At 45.5% G+C, this 20,232-nt stretch overlaps 1 protein-coding gene across 3 annotated transcripts in view; it reads right to left on the bottom strand.

Annotated features, from left to right (window-relative positions):
- Window positions 1-19,676, bottom strand: part of LOC108004152 (uncharacterized) — a 107,425-nt gene extending 87,749 nt beyond the window's left edge. Inside the window, exon 1 of one of the 3 annotated variants that reach the window (XM_062078096.1) lies at window positions 16,499-19,676. The gene's annotated coding sequence lies outside the window, so the exon portion shown is untranslated. Of the gene's footprint in view, window positions 1-1,677; window positions 6,326-14,909; window positions 15,457-16,498 lie in introns of those variants that run through there. The other 2 variants (XM_062078095.1, XM_062078097.1) reach the window with 2 other exon arrangements.
- Window positions 19,677-20,232: the final 556 nt, after the last annotated feature.

The raw sequence follows: 20,232 nt of genomic DNA, 5'->3' as shown, positions 1-20,232 counted from the left end.
TCTTATCCGGTTCGATCGTAATTTAACATTACATTTGACATTTCACGTTCAATTTCGTACATTTTTTAATCCCGTATATTTAAACATATTTAATTTCCTACTGAATTTACTAAATTTTCTAAATTTTGGTCGAGACCCCGGTATTTTGATATACTTTTCTTTTTTTTTTTTTTCGTAATCCTAATTTTAAACCACTTTTTACCTAAATCAAGTAATTTGTCAACAACCATTGGACCAATTATCTTTTCCGCAATTAATTATATATTAATATTAAATTTAGAAAATCCATTTCATTTCCAATTCCGCGATTTTCCAACTCACGTTTCAATTCACGTGAAAATTAATACCGAAAAACATGAAAACAAATTCTTTCTAATTTCGACATATCACATCTTCCACGCAATTAAATAACAAATCACAATTTTTCTATATCAACTTTTTATCGTATTCATCATCAGAATCAACTCCTCCAAGAGTTCTGTCTACGTGCGCTCCGCCAAAATATTTAACTCGATCCAAATTCTTCTATACCCTTCTCACGAATATATCTCAAACACCCTGTACGCGCACTCGTTAATTAAAACGTAAGTTCCACGAAAACTTGAAATAAATAAGCCTCAGTCGAATTCTTCAAAGAGTCGTCTTCTCCAGTACGTATCGTACACTCGTCAGATCCACATACGCCAGATAACAAACGTAAGTCGTCCATTAAAGCTACGTGTGCTCTCCGTGGAAACAAGGCGAACGTTTCAACAGAGCAGAGTTGCGCGTCGTCGATGGAATTTCGAAAAGCCGTTAATTAGCGGAATTTTTTCTTCTCTCTCTCTCTCTCTCTCTCTCTGTCCACTCGCAGAAACGACTCACGGATGGCGCGCTTTAACGCGGCCCGCCGCGATAATTAAATTATAATTCGCGAAATCCGCGGATTCTCCCTGTTCGAACAAGGGGGAGTGCAGGAGTGCAGCACCATTTTCCTGACGCAACGATAAAATCCGTCGACGCGTAATTTCCCTTCGGTTAGAGAACACGTATGAAGGAGGGGAGTGGGAGGAGTTATTATTCCGAAAGCGATTTTTTCTTACATTTCATCCTCGAACGAAATTAAATTATTCGAGTATCTTTTCGGAGATAAGGATTTTTTAAGACAAAGGTCTCTTTCTTTTTTTCAACGTTTCAACGAGTGGAAATGATAAACGATTTTAGGATTTCGTATCACGAGTCGAGCAACGTGGATGATCGTAGATCATCGTCTTTTTAAAAGAAAAGGAAAAAAAATGGCAATTTTTAATCGAACCGATTTTCCTTTCCTTATTACGATGCCATTTTGGAAATTCGATAAAAGTTGGAAATTCGGTTGCGCGCTATGAAATTGTTTGATTAGAGGGATAGTCAAAATGCAACGTATACCTATCGAATTTCCAAACTCAATTTGCACAAAAATGAAATTTCAAAGGGGAAATTTTCGATTTGTTTTTTTCATGTAAAACCAACTAATTTCCCTATTTTGATCAATCATGCGAGTGATGTAAGTCGCAAAATATTTGGAGAAACTTGCGCCTGCTCGAATATAAAAAAAAAAAAAGAGGAACAAGTAACGTATCTCTTATATTTTCCAATTTCGATATTCCATCTTTGGCCTTACATAATCGTATCCCGCTATACTATTCTATTATTTACCTTCGCTACTCCTTCTTCTCACTTCTCACTTCTCACGCCAATTTTATTCGCGTTTTCATTCGAACGAATCGTTAACGATCGAATACGTTTATTTATTTATCTTCTCTTTTCGAATTATTCGGCTCCAATATCAATCAATCAACGGAGGATAAGGAGAAACGAGTTGCACGCGTTACGCAGGAAACGTGCGATTTACCCCTGCGCGCGGGCAATTTCTATGCACGCACCGCGACCTACGTACGTGTTACAGGCGCGCGGAAAAAAGGTGTTGGGTACGCGACAGCTGTAAGCCCCCAGGGTGTACGAGTCCTCCTCGACTCCACCAGCCCCCACACGCTTGCCCCGCACACAACCCTCGATCCACCCCTCTTTTTCACGCACCTTCTCTCTCCCTCTTTCTCCTAGTTTCCACCCCTTGTTACAAAACCCCACTTCTCTCTGTCTCCCCTCGTTCGCAACTCGTCTTCTCCGCATGGATTTCTCCTATCATTTTTTTTTTTTTTTCGTATTTCCCATTTTTCTGCCCATCGCTCTTCCCATCCTTTCCTCTCCTCGACTTTCTCGTTTTTCGTTCCTTCGCCTTCCGTTCTTTTCTTCTCTCTCGAATATCTCCATGCTCTTGCCAATATATAAATTTTTTTTATATAATTTTTTTAACGATTGAAATGATTTCCGGGCTCCCCTTTGCTTCTTGAACGATATTTGTTTCTGACCATTAGAGTACTTTTCTATTATCGTTATTACATCTCTTCTTCTTTCTTTCTTTCTTCATTTTTCCCCATTTCGTCCGGCTCTTTCTTTCTTCGAGGCTTTCTTCCTTCTCTTTCCTCCTCCTTGTCGAGCCCAGAGGTGTCCCACTGACGTTCCTGCACCCCAAGCGAGATGGGGCGGCGGGAAGAGGGCGATTACTCGATGTAAGCCAACGATACGCCAGGAGGCCGGCGATTACGTTATTCAGAGGAGCATGCACGTCCACGCCAGATCCTCGTTCGCGTGCCCGTTTGTCCCGCGTTCATTCCACGTGACGGCCGTCTCCCCTCCCTCTCGCTCCCTCTCCTTCTCCACGATTCACCCCATTAAATTTAATTTCGACGCCGCTCGCCGACCCTTCTTGCGCCCGCCTCGGATCTCCGAAACCGGGCCGTCGATTACACACCGAGGGCCGTGCGATCGCCGCTATAATTGCCCCGGCCAGCAACCGATATAGCCGCCCTCATTTGCCGTTTTAACCAGCCTGGATTGCTCGTGTCCAGTCGAACCAGAGTTTTGTAATTTCGATCCGTTTGTGTGCGCGTGTGTTTGTTGGCTGGAGCAAGGGTTGCTTCAAGTTGCAAGATTATAAGATTAGGAAATTTTTCCATTCCCAATTGTGACTTTTAGCGATATTCAAGTTATAATTAATAAATATATAAATAAATAATTTATTGTTTGTCATATAAGCCTCGATTTTTGCGCTCAATTTCGAGGGTGGAAGGTGGAATTAATATACGCGTCGCGATATTTTATTAAACCCGCCGGCTGGCTTCGATCGAGAGACGATTCGGAATCGGTTCAGAACCTGTCCCTTCATCTTCCATGCTTAATTTCTCTCTCTCTCTCCATCCAAGGGAGACTCCAAGGGTTAAAGTTTACGGCGCACGATCGAGTTATTAACCGAGTTATTATCCCGGGTCGAATCGTTGAGAGGATCGATGAAAAATAATTTTTCCATCTAAATGCGCGATCCGTCGAGTATAGTTTCGAACGGTCGTCTTCGATTCACCCTTCCAATCTTCCCTTCGATCCTCCTATCTCTTACCCTCTTCTTCTTTATTCCACGCTACGCGTAAAATCCGAAAGAATTGAAAATCGAGCACGAAATTGAAATTTCAAGCAAATAATTCGCGATCTCGTTCGTTTTCCGAAAAGAGGGAAGAGGGAAGGGGAAGAAAAATACAGATAATAATTTTGGTTAGGGAGGGAGAAACTTGGCCCGTTCTCTCGATGACACGGCGCAATTATTTCCACCCTCCACACTCGCTTCGCATCATCGCTTGCCGAGCTTCCTCACACGCCTCAAAGGTACATTGATCGATCGCGTTGTTATCTTGCCCTGTACTCACTTGCCGGCCGAGATCGAATGGACAGCGAAATAAAATACGAGCAATGCGTCCGATATACCCTCTATATCATCCACGTTCGACGATTAAACGATTAATCACGAATAATCGTCGATGGAAATTAAAGAAATTGAAGAGAATTTGTAAGAATTTCGTGAATTTTGAATTGCTATTACTTTTGTGATCGAATTTTCGAGAAGAACACAAGATGCGTACACGAACAAACTGAACGAACAAACCCGATTCAAGGGGGAGGGTTAACGATCGTCAAGTTTTGACACATCGACGTTATAACGGAGGACAATAACATTGAGAGTGAATAGAGAGTTCGTAGTGAAACGGGTATTTTTGGGAGGAGGAGGAGGAGGAGGAGGAGGAGGGGAGCATTGCCTCTGCTGATCTAATGATGCGGCCGTGGTCGAGCGTGCATAACCATTACCTAGCCGCAAGATAAAATGACGCCGTCGATCGATCAATAATGCTGCTAACGGCAGAGCCGAGCAAGGATACCGTAAAATTGCACGCTCGCTGAATTTGCACACGCCGATTGCCACACTCTGGCGAATCGGTGGGGAGGGGAGGGATGGGAGGGGAGGGGAGGGGTGTGGAAAAAAATTAGAATTCATTTTTTTTCCTTTTTCTTTTTCCCTTTCTTCCTCCGGAATTATATTTTTCCTTTTCGAGTTTTATTCCAGATTGGAATTTTCTTTCGGATTTTTTTTTCTTCTGAAAATGGACTTTTACTCGTTTCCTCGTTGATCATTATTATGCAAATTTAAAAATTAGAATTTCTTTACCTTCCAAAATTGACTTTTCTTAATTTCTTTCTTTTTTCGGGGGAGGGGGAAGATTGTAAAAATATCGCGCATTCCAACGATTCGAAATTAACATTTTGGGGACGCGTTATTTTGCGAAGGGACGGTATACCGATGGTGTGTAGTAGATTCGTTCCTTCGTTCGATGCAATTTTTAATAACGAAAAACGGGCTCCCTTACTTAAAAATTGGAAATACGAAGAGGTAAAGGTAAAATAAAAATTTACGATTTACCTACACTCCCCCTTTTTTAAAAATTTTCTAATTCCGCTGATATCGAATTATGCAAGTGTATGTACCACCAACGTAAAACTTCGAAATTGCAAATTTAAAACCGAAAAACCAGGAACGCAGAAACGAGATACACCACGAGAAATATCTCCTCTTTCCTCCCTCCTCTACGACAACCGTTTCGTTTCGTTAAAATTTCGCCCCGGCTACGTCTGCGCAGACATTTTGCCATCGTGGTTCGAGATAACGTGCTATCATCGATCAATGATACATGTTGTTAAGGTTTTCTGAGCTTACTGTCTGGACGATAAGCACGATGGCGCACGATGGTTTCTATCGGCGTTTCGATAACGGATCGGTGACGGATCGTTACGTTTTCGAGTGACCTTAACGAGAAGTTTATCCCCTTCGAAAAAATTCCCCTCCAAATCCTTCTCAGTTTTTCCATCATCCTACGGGAAGGGGGGAGGAGGAGGAGGAGGAGGAGGAGGGGGGGATACCTTTAATCGTTTCGACAAAAATGTGCAATCGGATCCGATGAACTTTTGCTCATCGCCATGTTTTTTTTGGAGGGGGGAGGAGGGAAATGGGAACAAAGCGCGCCACGGGGGGGTATCGTGGCGTCCAACTGGGTCAGCCTTGTGTGCAGCCTTCGAAAACGATTGAAAAATACCGGCATCGCGGAAAAAACAAAAAAGAGAATTCAACTTTTTGTTCCGCATCGGGAAGAAAAACGATACTAACGAATGTGTAACGCGATAATCGAAATGGGTTTAATTTCTTTAATCTTTGGAGAGAGGTTCGTCTTCTTTGTTTTCTTGATTTCGATTCGATACTTCGAAACTTCCATCATCTTAAGTATTATTTATTATCCGAGACGTGGAATGTTGAATTTTTCCAAATTTCTCAATGCTTTTTTCCTCTTCTTCTCTTCATTTATCCTTCATTTATCCTTACAACGATCTTTACAACCGTAAGTAATCGGTATTTCGAGGTATGGTATAAGGTTTTAATAATTTTAGGGTACAGAGTTACAACATTTTTTAGCGAAACTAACTTCTTTTAGATTCCACTTGTACGCAAATTTATCATTAACGAATGTACACTGATGCTTTTTGTTATTGTTTCACACTCAATTTTATGGATCACCCCGTATAAACGATAAAACGACGATAACACACGATAACACAGCGTGGAGAAAGGTGGAGATACTTCAGTCGAGGCATCGCAATAACGTTTTCTGCGTTTTTTTTCTCTTTTTTCTTTTTTTTTTTCCCCTCCCCTCCTCTCTTCTTTCTTCCCCCACGTGTATATATGTAGGATGTCCTGTTTCCGAGAGAATCGAGTTTGAAAGTTCGTAAAAATCGATGTGGATGACGGCGACGAAGAATGGAACGAACAAAGGCAAATCTATCGTGAATATTTAAAAGTAGAATTCCTACGCAAATACTATGGATTTGAAATTTTTCAGATAGCGTTTTTCTGGACGTCATCTATCCCCCCCACCCCCTCCTCCCCTTTCTTTTACCTTTTTTTTTTTTTTTATTATTTACCATTCGATGCATATGAAATTTCCCTCCTTTGAAATTTAAAATCGATCGTCTGATATCGCTCGTTCTAACTCCGCGATATTTCCGATTTTTGTTGTTAATTCCCCGACAAGGGAAGAGGATGAACTACTACTTAATCATTTGGAAGGATATTATTAAGAATCTAATTCCAATCGACGCTCACTGAAGAAATCATCTCCTCACTGGCTCCCTGGCCAAACCTGGACCGACTTTCCTCCCGAATTTCCTCCGAGTGGAAACTACCACTCGAACCTTCTCAAACCTCACCTCGAAGAGAGAAAGAAGACAACGCGCAAAAGCCAGAGAGACTCGAATTACCAATCAAACCTTCGCGAACCTTCTCAAACCTTCTCAAACCTTTTCAAACCTCGCCTCGAGGGGAGAAAGAGGAGAGAAAAGAAGGGAGAAGAGGCTCGCGAACAACCATGGACTCGAATAATTACCAATCAAACCTTCTCAAACCTTTTCAAACCTCGTCGAAAAAAGAACGAGAGAGAAAGACAGAGAGAGATAAAGAGACAGATAGAGAAAAGAGCACGTATATCGCATCGATGCATCGCGGGCTGGTTACGAGGTTATAAAGAGGCGATAAACATAACCATAGCCTTCCCTACTCCTCTCCACCACCACCACCACCACCACCACCACCGCTGCCGCCGCCGCCGCATCGGCCTCCGCTCTCGGCCGCCGAGACTAAAAGCTCGGAGTGGCGCGGAGCTGCATGGTCGGTCGGTCGGTCGGTCGGTCGGTCGGTGGGAGGAGGACCCACCACTACGTGTGCTGGTTTCCCCCCGTGCCGGGAACCGGAGGACACGCCGACCGAGGAGAGGGTGTCGGTGGCGGAGTTGGAGGAGGTGTGGAGGAGGAGGAGGAGGAGGAGGAGGAGGTGGAGGAGGAGGGCGGCCGGGTTATCGATTATAATCATCGGCGTGCGGGCGCCGCGACGGATCCGCAGTCATTAGGGACGCCTGGGCGTCGTTCCACCTTATTCCTGACTGCCGGAAGCGGAGCGGCGAGCGTTTGAATATCCACGCGGCGAGAGAGAGGGAGAGGGAGAGAGAGAGAGAGAGAGAGAGAGAGAGGGAGGGAGGGAGTCTCCTCCTCCGCTCGTTGCTCCTCCAACTTTATTTCTCTTTGGCCCCGTCTCTCGTTTGCCCCGGCTATTGACCCCTTACACGCAACAATTTTTCTCATCCGGAATGGACGCTTTCCTTTTTTTCTAGGATCAACGTGATCGTTGATTTGAACTTCGATGATTTCTTTCTTTCTTTTTTCTTCTTTCCGCTCGAGGAACGAAGTTAGGGTCGTGTGTTGCTTCGCTTCGTTTGAGCAAGTTTGGAATACGATGGTGGTGGTGGTGGTGGTTATCGATTCGTTGCAAGAGATTTGGGAGTTGTCAGGGGAGGGGGAAGGATTGTTGATCCGTTTTGTTTGAGAAGATTCGAGAGATACTGGTCTACTCGAATCGATCGATTCCGTTCCGGGAAGATTTTGACAGAGACGCCGATACGAGGCGTTGAACTATCGGCAAGCTACTTTTCCATTGCGCCTTGTTAGATTCTTTTTTACAAAATTTAGTACCAACCGGCCTTTTCCATGATTCTGATCATTCCAAAGGATATGATCAATCGGTTATTATCAATCGTAGTCGCATCTTACGCTGTCTTCTCGTTCCAAAAAAAAAAAAAAAGAAAAAAAAAAGAAAAAAGGAAAAGAAAGAGAAGGATTTCCTTCACATCGAACCCCATTTCGAGTTCGAGCTCGAAATCCTTCCAAGCCTCGCTTTTTCTCACCGATTGGGCACACAACGGCCATCGATCATTCGCGGCACAAATACACAAAACTCGTCCTCCGACACCGAAAGCGCAACCAAGTTTCCATCCCACGATCGGGTCCAAACCCACACGTGCGCGCCTGTGCTCGGATAAAACGACATCCCGCCGCTAATGAGCAGTTATTAATCGTTCGGGTTCCCATATTCGTTGACCCAGAAATTTCTCGCGGGTCTCGCGCCAATGGAAATCCCCCGTTTTACGTGTGTGCACAATCTTTGCGAAAAGAATATCGACTGTTTGCAAGTACATGGAATTAATTCGATACTGCACGAGATTGCTCGTACGATCAAGCACAAAGTTTCGAAAAATCGGAATTTGCAAGGATAGAAACTTTTAACTCTAACAATCGAATGCTCCGTAAATGCTCCATAATGTTATCATTATCGATAATTATTTTCGTAGAACCCAAGAATTCGAATCGTTTCGCGCCGTTTCGTCGATGCTAATGCCAAACATTCGATGATACTCGATGAATTTTTCTAAAAAATTCCCCTCGACTTCCTTCTCGAATAAATTTCTAAAACGTTCACGTTACACGATGTATGACAGACGTTCGAAATCACGCGATTTTATCTCCAGTTTTATCATCATCGAACGTTGCCAGCGACACCGTTCCCTGTTTAAATTGGTTTCAAATGTTTCGTAAGACACCCAATTCGTTCAACGAAATCAGTGCTTCGTTTCGCTTCCCACCTGTCATTTTCCTACGAAAATGCTACGAAAAAATTACACCCGTGGAAAGCTGCCGTCTCGCGAGGGGGTTGGCGGGGCATCGAGGGACAAAGGGGGGCGTTTGACCTTCGCCTGGAACCTTTTCGCAAGGCGGGCGGATGTTTATCGATCATCGAAGTTTAATAATCCGCGTAACGAGCCCCCTCCCCCTCCCCTTGTTTTCTTCCCTTCCCTTCCCGCCACCCCTCGGATCACGCGTGTGCAACTTTCACCCGATATTATTTTAAGCGCTTTTAACGAAAGCCCCCTCCCTCCTCCCCGATAATAACGAGCTGCGTACGGCCGCTGACTAATTACACAACCGGGCTCCATTAATGACCGCCGCCCGATTTCGGCCCGACTTCCGCCGATAAATAATATCCTTGTCGCCGTTCTCCTTTCTCTCCCCCCTCCCTCCTTCCTCGCAGCTTCAGAAGCTGCTCTTCCACGGGACGACGATCTTTGAATTTGGAGGGAGAGGGTGGAAGAGATGGGGGGGTTCGATGATATTCGTGGCTGTGTTCGTATTTCGATCGTCGAGGAGGATTGTCGAAAGATCGGAGATCGAACCGAGTTTGTCGATTTTAAGTTATCTAACGAGTTTATTAAGAATCATCAATCATCCTCCGAATTCGAACATTTCGATCCTCTTCGATATCCTCCCTTCAAAACTTCTTCTTCGTATTGCTTTCTTTTCTAAATAATAATTTACATCCCCTCGCGATCATGAAATCAAGAAATCAACTCTTTCCCCATCCATTTACTTGGATCCTTACAATCCTTACAATGATATTTCATATATAATTTATTCGAAACGTAAAGCGAAAAGAAGAAAGATACGATCGAATATCCCTCTCGATAATTTATCCAAGAAAATAAAAACTAAGAAACACCATCCTCAAACACCGCGCTCGAAATATCCTCTCGATCCTCTCGTTTTAAATATCCATGGCTGGCGAGTGGGGACGACGCAGCCGGTCGTCACGACGCCACTCGCGGTCCACTCGCGGAGAAACCGGCGTCTCCTCTCCTCCTCCGGAATAAAAGAGGAAGATTGATCGCGCCGCTCGGTTCCTCGACCGTTACTCCGGCAAACCCGATCCGCGCCAACCGTCGCGCGTAACGTTTCCCCCCAGAATGTCCTATTGTTCCTTAAGAAGAGTTGCGCGTGTTTATTGCGTGACGCGGCTTTTTATTGCCTAAACTCTCTCTCCCTTTCTCTCTCTCTCTCTCTCTCTGTCCCGAGTGCCAGCGCGGGCGACGATCGATCCTATCGGCGGGATCGTCTCCCGCGGGAAAACGAGAGACAGAGAGAGAGAGAGAGTTGGAATAATTATGGAAGCTCCTTAGGGAGGCGCAGAATTGACCAAACCCGCGATAAAGGGTTTCCTGCACGAGAGAATCTTCTCCTTCCTCCTTTTTCCCTTCTTTGGGTGGCAAAAAGAAAATAGGAAATAGTTTGACATTATTTTTTTAGAAAGAAAGAGGAAGGGACGAGTTTCTCTTCGACGGAGCAAACGTGAAATTTCACCGTCTGTCGCTTCGTTTAACCACCGCTAATTCCCCGTAACACGTCGGCCGACACGCGTCAGGGGACACGGAAATTTCGACGCAAGTTTTTCTGGGTCGTGATCGATCGGTGGCACGCGTCCCTCTTATCTATAAAAAATATCCCTTCCCCTTGGAAAGAAAACGGGTCGCTTTATTACGCGACCCGATCATCCTTCGCTTCGATCGACTTTCTTCTCCTTTTCCCCCTCCCCTCTTTTCGTTACTCTTTCGTCGAGCAGGGATTAATCCGATCCGAATGGTGTTTATCCCGCTCGGTCGATGACGTTGGCATCACTGTTATCGATCGAGAGGGATGAGCGGTCGCTCACGAGACACGCGAGGTATCGAAGAGTATCGATCCTTCGAGCTCTCCCGTACACCGCGTGTACCAGATTCTCCTTCCACTTAATCCCCGAACACTTTAAAAAGTGCGATCCCTTGAAAAAAAACCAAGTGACGACGAATCGAGCCGAGGTAATTCGTATCGTCAGAATCACATTCGACGGGGACACAAGTGCATACGCGACGTAAGAAACGCGGAAAAAAGGAGAAAGAGAAGAACGAGAGGGACGTTAAACAGCGCGCGTGCGACCCACGCGCGCTCTGAAGAAGAAAGAATCCCCGTGTGTCCCGTCGTGTGGCCACAAAATTCCGCCGCGGCCCGAGGACGCTTGCAAAGCCCGCAATATAAATTACCCATATCGCGTCCCCGTATCCCGGTCGCCGCTAAACTGCCAGTCCCCAACTATTTCCTCCTCCCCCTCGTTTCCCGTCGCGCATCATCCGGGGGTTGCTCGTTTCGACCCTCGCACGGCCGTCACACGAGCCACGGGGCTTAGGTGGGCGGCGCCCTTCCTTCTCGCCCACCGCCATCGCCACCACCACCACCGCCGCCGCCGCCGCCACCGCCGGCGCAACGAAAACAAACGAATTTTTAATTGATCACCTGCTAATGAGTCGAGGGTAGCGAGCGAGCGAGACAAAGGGGAGGCGGAGGGAGGGGAGCAGAGGCCTGTTCTGGGAATGGAGTGGAGATTGAGGGGGGAGGGTTCGAGGCAGGCTTCGAGTTAAGGTTTAGGGTGGCGAGGAAGGATGAATCGAGGGTGGAGGAGGAGGAGGAGGAGAAAAGAAAAGGAAAAAGTGGTGTGGCAGACGGTTGAAACTTCATCATCGACCGTTTCGAGTCTTGGAACGAAGGATGGTGGAGGAGGAGGAGGTTGGTGGGTGGCTCAGACGAGTTAACCCTTCCGCATCGTTTCTGGTTCCAAAGTTCGTGGGATTCTTAGTTTCTTCCGAAGGGGAGAGGGAGGAGGGGGGAGGAAAGTTAACGTAAGTGTGTTAACTTCGAGTTGGAGTTGCGGTGGGTCGGAGTTTGTCACGCGTTCCCCACCGCGAAGGAATTTGGATTTGGTTTAAATTACGACGAGGCGATGTTAGATATGGAGATTCGTATCCGACGACACGAATATCGGTATTGGACGTTGACGTCCTTTCCCGTGAAACAATGGACCGTCTTTTTTTCAACGATCCTCCTCCATCCTACAACATCTCCTCCCAACTTAAATTCTCCGCGCAAATTTTCACGAGGTGAAAGTAAAAATTCCACAACCCTTCTCTTCTCTAAGAAGAGAGAAGAGAAAAAAAATTTCCGACTACACCCTTCGTATCAAAAGACCTCGATAAGAGAGCCGAGTATCAAAACAGGACGGAATAACCCAATTCTCTCGCAAACTTCGCTCCACAGACTCGTTTCCACGAAACCAAGTGTCTCTCACCCGGTATACGCAGTCGAAACGCAACTCGAAACAGAGACAGAGAGAGAGAGAGAGACAGAGAGAGAGATAAAAAAGAGAGATCCATAGGAAGAACGGTTTTCTCTTCCAACGAAACATTTTTCCCCGGCGCAGATTTACACGGGTATGCGTTAACGAGCGGCACACCGGTGTAATAATTAGTGCCACTATATATATATATATATATATCGTGACTCGCAAAGCGGAACCGGGTTCACGCTCACACACGTATTAACGTGCGCGCGTACGTGTGTGTATAATACACGCGTAGAGAGAAGGAGAGAGGGAGAGAGATAGGGAGGGAGAGGGAGAGAGAGGGGAGATATGGTGGCACGGAATTTCCAGGCCGATTATCAGCGTCCTGTCGGGAACGGGCCACCGAGGATCGTGGCTCTGCTCGAATATCGATTCCTCGAGCTTATCGGCCCGCTTGCATACCCTCCATCCGTAGTCGCGCGCCACTTTTTTTTTACTTTTTTCCTCCTCTCTCTCCCCCTCTTTCTCCCACTCCTCCGACGTTTTTTGCCTTCGACGATGCTTCCGTGAGGTTTTCGAAGGCCCTCTCCGGGGAGAGGTAAAATAACGCGAGTTCGTCAGGGACGAATTCCTCGTTTTCGTTTGGGTTCCGTTATATATTCCGAGCTACAACGGGATCTCTCCTGTTCCCTTCGTTTCCTTCCTCTTTCATTTTCTTTATCAGTAGTTTTTTTGCTTATTCCTCCTCCGTCCTCTTTCCAATTTCTTCCTACTCCTTTTTCCAACTTCTTCAGTTTCTCTCTCTTTTTACTTTCCTCTTCCCTTGGCTTCCCCTCTCTCTCGACTTTCATTTCGTCTTTCTCTCAGTCTGCTCGTTCCCCTTCTTGCTCCTACTTTTCTTCCTCGGTATGTATCTCCTCTTCGCCCCCTACGTCTCCCGTCCATCCTCTGTTTAATTCTCGGTTTTCTCCTTCTCCCTCCCCTCCCCCCCAATTTTTCTTCTTCCCTCCACGAGGAGGGAGACAGCAGCGAGGGAGGTTTAGATATTTATACGGGGGCGAAGAGAGAGGAGGCTTGGCCGAGGAAAAACCGGCGGCCCCGCGGTGAAATACGAGACGACGATGCGCCGGGACGCGATCCGGCAACTTTCGAAATGCCTCCTTCGAGAGTGGCGTAATTGGGTGGGTAATGGCGGGAAGAAAGCGGTGGGGATGGGAAGCGAAAGTATCGCTCGTTTGCGGTCAGGCGCTACGGTCGAAAGTGACGATTAACCCCTTAAGTGCCGTGGACTCTTACAGTGCATCCATCCAGTGAAATGTCAGCGTGGATTACATGTATCTGGGTTACGTGTAAATCTCGTTTTCGGGAGAGAAACAGAGAGAGAGAGAGAGGAGAGAAAAAAGGAAGGAAGTTAATTCGATATTTTTGTTGCCTACGTGCGGCGTGCGATTTAGAGTACGAATTAATTTATCGTTATCGATTATTATAAATCGGGATGATCGTGAAAATCGTCGGAAAAATTGAAAATTAGTTTTGAAATTCGACTCGATACGGATTTTTCGATGATTCGAACGATTTTTGTCAGGATGAGAAGAAAAGTCGTTGTCTCCAAGTACAGCAGACTTAAAAAAGAAAAGACAATTTTTTATATTCGAGTTAAATCGAGAAATGAATAGGAAAAAGGAAGAAAAGCTCGTGTCGTGAATAATTCTTAAGATTCTCGTGGCTCCCCCTCTCCCTCCCCCTTGTGGTTTAATTGTGATAGAAAGTAGATTTAGCGTGGAATCAAATTAGCGGAGTAGAGTTTGGATTAAAGTGGAAAAGTAGAAAGAATTGGAAAGTGCACGAGTAAATCTGTCCAAGTATATTTCGTTGGTAGAATTGGGGAATGGAGAGGAGGGGGATTAGAAAAGGACACGACGCTTCAAAATGTCCAAGTTATAAATTCTAAAATTCGAATGGCAATTCGAAAAAATGGAAAAAAAAAAGGAAACCACGCTCTCTCAAGAAAGGAGAACCACCTTTCTGCCCCCGATCCCCAATTTCCAGATATTTTCCAGACATTACATTTTAATTCATTCATCGAGCGAACTTTAAAAAAACGCGAGCGGGCATAATACGGGGATAACGGCAATAATTTCGCACCGGGGTGGCTATCGATCTATCGCCCTTTGCAACGCTTTAATCGGGCTGTCCATTTCGGGTATGAATTTTTTAAAAGGTGTATTTTTTTTTCCTTTTTTCTTTTTTTCCTTTTTTTTTCCTACCCCTCCCCCTCCCGGAAAAAAAGCCACCACGCACCGTGAAAACAGCAACGCCCACAAATATTTACAAAATCGCAGCTGCTCACAGCTGTTCACACGGAAAGATCTCTCCACCGCACGAAAACCTATCCCACAAACAATACCCCTTTTATCGATCTACCTTGTAACCAACATTAAAAACTATTGAAAAAAATATTGAAAAAAAAAAAATGGGCAAATAGGGGGAAGGGTTATCATATTGGAGATGGAAAAAATTACTCGTAATTCACGTAACCTTCCCTCTACTCGATTGTCGTCGTTGTTCTACGTCGGTAATAGTGTCGGTAAAACTTCGAGTATGGAATAATTATTTTCCAGTGGAAATTGAATCGGATCGTTCGACTTACCATTATACCGGATGTAATCGCGTACGCTCGTAACGTCATCACTCTTCTCGTGCTCGTCTGATCCAACAATTAATTCGATAATAACAATTCACGGGTTCGTTATCACATTGAATATTTTTCGAGAAACACATCTTTTGTATCGAACCCAAATACGATGTACGAAGATTATATAATAATAAAACGGGGATGTATAAATTGTATTTTGAAAAATTGTATCCTTCCAACGAAAAAAACTAAGACGCGAGTAAAATACCCTCGACACCGTCCATAATATAATATACTCTCCAACATCCACGATTGCACACAACCCAGAAACACCCGATCGATTAACCGTGTCGCAATCCCAGGCGAAACGACCCGTTTTAAGGTTTCCGCCGTCTCGACGCCCTATTTTCCCCACGAATCCATCGACACCTGCGAATTTCGATCCCGAAGAAATCTTATCTGACGACGTGCAGCAACCCTCGACTTTTCCAAGCGGAAAAGCGACATTATCGGGAGGGAGGGGGGAAAATATCCACGTCGCTTTTCGCCAGTTGAACCTTTGACGGCTAATTATTTCGCTTAATTAAAGTGAAACCCGATACCGACCCTCCCTCCCCCCGCCTCCCGGTCGGAAATTAAACAACGTTTTCGTATTCGAGAGTTGGCCACCCACTCCCCCCCCTCCTCCTCCCCCTCTTTACCGCCACTAGTCTTCTATCTGGATTTATTTGCCGGTGTAATCGCTCATTTACAGTGTACATTTCCCGACGTGATCGTTCCACACGTTTATCGCTTCACGACGAATCAACCGTATTTCCCTTCCTTGTCCCCTTCCTGCCTCTGCTTCCATCTCTCTCTCTCTCTCTGTCCTTCCTCCGGTTTGGTTTTTCGGTTTGTTTCGTTCGGTTTGACTCGTCGAACGAAACGGGGTATCGGTTGCGTGAATTTTTATGGATTAACGTTCCATCGACGCCGGATTAAAAACGTTTCGTCGCCGGCGCTGGCTCGATTAGAGAGGCGAGTCGCGGCGGAAATTTCTTGCCCGAGCTTGATTCTCGTACCCCTTTGTCGGTCAAGTGACGGAGAAATACCATTTTTTCCCTTCCCTTCCCTCTTTTCGTTTTTTCGTGTACACGCGATAGAGAGGAGGTATTTTTTAATTGGTGGAGAGAGGGAGAGAGAGAGAGAGAGAGGAAGGGAGGGAGAAAGGAGGATGCGCTTTGTAACGTTGAATTCGATACTCGGTTTCGAAAATATATGGGTTATGAGCGTGCGCGTTTAATTGTTTCCATTGGAATTTTTAAACAAACTTGAGAACGAAAGTGTATAATCAGTTTATCGAATGATTGTGGACAAACATGTGTACAATACGAACCGTTCGAATAACTAAAAGTTATTCGTTTTCTCCGCTTTTCGTTTGTATATACGCAAGAAACAACTCTTTCCAGTTTTTTAGTTGGAACCGACACCTTCAAACGCGTCGATCGACCATCAAAAATCGCGCCTGGGCAAAATTCAACATCTCTTTTACGGACAAACTTGTTCGAAAAAACGGTTACGCAACACTTTTACTTCACGTTTTTCTAGAACGTACCTACACCCACCTTCAAACGTGTCCACCGTCGAACGCATTAATTACATCAAATTACCCTGTATTACATTTGCACGCCTATGATCATCCCGATCGCGCTAATACCCAACCATCGCGGAATAAACTGCATTTAATTACACGCGCGCTCATCGCTTGCCCCCACTCCGCCGGCCTTTGCCTCCCCCCACTCCGCCGCCCGTTCGAATCCGCGTATATAGCCCGAGGCGGCAGTAGCGGTAGTAGGTATTTATTTCCACGCGGAAGAAAGAGAAACGGTAGGCCGCAGGGAGGCATCGACCCATCTCCCTTCCTCCCTCCGCCCCGGGTCCTGGGATGTTCATCCATTAATCCTGCGAGCAAAACGATGCAACACACCGTCCCACACCGTCGACGCCGGCGCCGCCGACGATAGGAGACCCCTTTTCCTTGGCTCTCTTGGATGCCGGCCGAGTTATTAATGAGTTAACAGGATTTCCTACGGTCGGAAAATACGCCGGGAAAAGCCTCCGGAGGATTTGGATTTCGGGTCGAGAAGCCAACGATCTTCTTCCTTTCTCTCTCTCTCTCTCTCTCTCTCTCTCTCTCTCGCTATATACGTACATACGTATGTGTTTTTCTGTTTCTCTCGTTCGGTTCTCTGTTCGACCGTGTTACAACGGTGTTCCGTGGCGTGTTGCGGATGTGTGCGTGAGACGGCGGAACGATCACCGGTGTGCACGAGAGCGCGTCCAATTGATTGCCTCGGGAAAGGTAGTTTGTGAAAAATTTAACCGCTCGGTGGATCGGGGGGAGGAAGGGGGATTGGTCGGAATTCGAGATGGAGAATTTTGCCCATCTTTTTCGATTTTTTTTTTTCTTCCTTTTTTCTTTTCGAGGGTACGATTGTGCGTGGGAGAGTAAGGTAAGGAGGATTTTTTCTTTTTTTTTTCTTTTTTTTTTTTTGCGCGCGCGGTGGATATTTTTCAACCAATTTTTGAGGAAGAGGTAAAATGAGAAATTTCGCGCGATGAAAAGTGGATACCGTCGAACAGATTTTTGGGATTTAATTTTTGTACACACGCGTGGTGGATGGAAATTGGGTATTTTGGACAGATTTTTGAGATTTGATTTTTCGGGAAAGGCAATGAGAAATTTCGTATGTACGATGGGAATCGAGCGTGTTGGACTGATTTTTGCGATTTGATTTTTCGGAAAGGCAATGAGAAATTTCGTACGTGCGTGCGTGTGTGTGCGCGCGTGGATAGAATGGGGCACTTTGAACAGATTGTTGGGATCTGATGTTTCGGAAAGATAATGAGAAATTTTGTACTTGAGACGGATATTGGCTAGCGTGCGCAGGATCTTCTCGACTTAAAAGTTAAGCAGGAGCTTTCAAAAATCCTGAAAAAACAAGCAAAGCCAAGAATTATACATATTACACATGTTGTACTCGTCGGACCGTGTCACGTTAAAATTTACCATCCTCTGGGATTTCTAAGATTTCTAAAACTTGGAGAAATAGGTCAAAGATTAATTTCCTTATCCTCTCCTTACTTATCCCCTCCTCCCTTTCATTATCTTGACAGTTGGAAACAGTTGATTCGAAAATACGCTACTCGCATCATATTTCGAATTTCAAATATTTTTCAAAAGCACGCTCGAGTCGATTATCGCGAGAGCCAGCACCACGAGTTCTAGACCGGGCGATTAACTTCTCGCAATAGGGGCTACGCCGATATATTGATCCTTGGCTGGGTTTCCACGTATATCCTGATCTCTCTCTCGGTGGAGGCACCGAATCGACACGGAAGCCGCTTAGAAAACGATGACTAAACTCCCTCCCCCTCCCCTGGCCTCGAATCTACGTAGCCTCGTTCCGTTTTTCGCGGAACGGTCCGGTCTTCCCGATAATTTCGACCGAACCTTTTATGCCCTGGATTGGATTGGATACGAAGGTAGGCGAAAGAATGTCGATGAGCCGGGGCTGTCGAGATGTGCTTCGACGTGTGTACACGTGCGCGTTGAAAAAGAGGGAATTCGAATGGGGGAGCGGGTAACAATCCTGATTAATTATAAACGATCGTATCCTGTATGTGTTAGAAATATGGAGTGAAAATTTTCTTTTCTTTTTTTTTTTTTTTTTTTCAATTAAACGAAATATCGATCCTTGGAAAATTGAACGGAGAATCGAACGGAACGTCGAGAGGCTCGAGGGGAATTTTTCAAAGAGTGTTGTTCCTTCTTTCCTTTCTTTTTTCTGCGCCACGATTTCGAAGACACCCCGTACATTGGGATCCCAAGATGGTCGCCGCCGATCGCGTGTCGATTTCTGTTCCTCTCGGCCGCTTTCTCTTTTTCCGGTTTTCTGACGCCACACCCAGCGGATACGGTAGCCGCTCGTCGAATCGATGGAGGAGGACACGCAGGGTCGATGTTAATGGGCTTGCAACAGGTTGAACGAATCGGTCGGCATCTTCGAGTCGCGGCGATAAGCGGATTGCGGCCAAAGAAAACGCGTTTCCGCCGCCGCTCGATCGATAACCGTGAATTATATCGATGCACCGTGGGCTGCATAAATATTTATGAGCCGTTCCTTCTTCTTTCTTTTTTCTTCCTCTCCTCTCTCTCTCTTTCACCTTTCAGCTTCTCTCGTTCTCGTTCTCGTGCTCTGCGGCGCAGCACACAGGGGAGAACGGGGTGAGAGAGTAGCAGATACGAAATTTTCGACCGATAATGGGGATCGGGAATTTGTTGATGAGCGGACAGAGAGGCGAGGAAAGGTATAGGGAACGAGGATGGAGCAAGATTGTTCTTCATGATTTGCAATTTGTAAGAATTTTCGTTCGAGTTGTGTCGATATTTTGAAAAAAAGTTGGAGAGAAAGATCAAAAGTAGAAGAAAATGGATGACGAGATCTCTTCTTAGGCGAGAAAAATCCTCGTCTCCTCATGTATGTCAAATTTGTCGAGCGTCCATTATTGTGATTACACACATCAATGCTCTCTCATGATTAGTTCGTAGGCACACCTGTCCACCTGTATTAATCCAGCATTTAATCAAGCCGCATCCACGCGTACGCGCCATAATTATCACTCAAGAAGATTCCAGACTCCAGATCCATCCAAATTGCCGTATTCGTGCCTCGATGGGCGAAGAATCTCGATTTTCGACTTCCACTCGAAAAAATCGAATCGCTCGAGAGACTCGTTATTTCCAATACTAAAATTTACTAATCAAAAAAAGAAACAAAACAAAAAAAAAAAAGAAGAACCATTTCGATTCTCGATCACGATTCCTTCTGCGCAAGAATTGTCGCGATATTCGGCAAAGAAGAGAAAGAAAAAAATGTCCGATTTTTCAAAAGTCTCGATTCTCGAGGAGGAGGAGGAAAAGGAAAGGAAAAAAAAAAAGAAAAATTAAACGGAAAGCTTTCAACACGGGTTCGTCGAGTTTCGACAAACGACGTAGCCGTGGTTCCCGGTAACGATACCAACACTACACGATCCCAAAGTAAAATTAGGGTCACCTACGATCGATACCTACCACCCCGCCAAGTGGCAGAGCCTGCGGATTACCACCGTTGATTACAATCAAAGGTAAAATTAGCGTCACCCGCGATTGATAGTAGCTGAATCCTGAATCCGGACTGCCGACTGTGGCGGCCCACCGGCTAAATTAGACCCGATCGATATATACCGGCCAACGACAGAGCCTCGTGTAAGAACCGATAAACACTTCTCTCGAGTCAACACGATTATCTGTAATGCG

The sequence above is a fragment of the Apis cerana genome, linkage group LG8, assembly GCF_029169275.1.
Source record: "Apis cerana isolate GH-2021 linkage group LG8, AcerK_1.0, whole genome shotgun sequence".
Taxonomy (NCBI): Eukaryota; Metazoa; Arthropoda; class Insecta; order Hymenoptera; family Apidae; genus Apis; species Apis cerana.
Note: the sequence above shows the minus strand (reverse complement) of the source record. Positions and strands in the feature narration are given on the sequence as shown.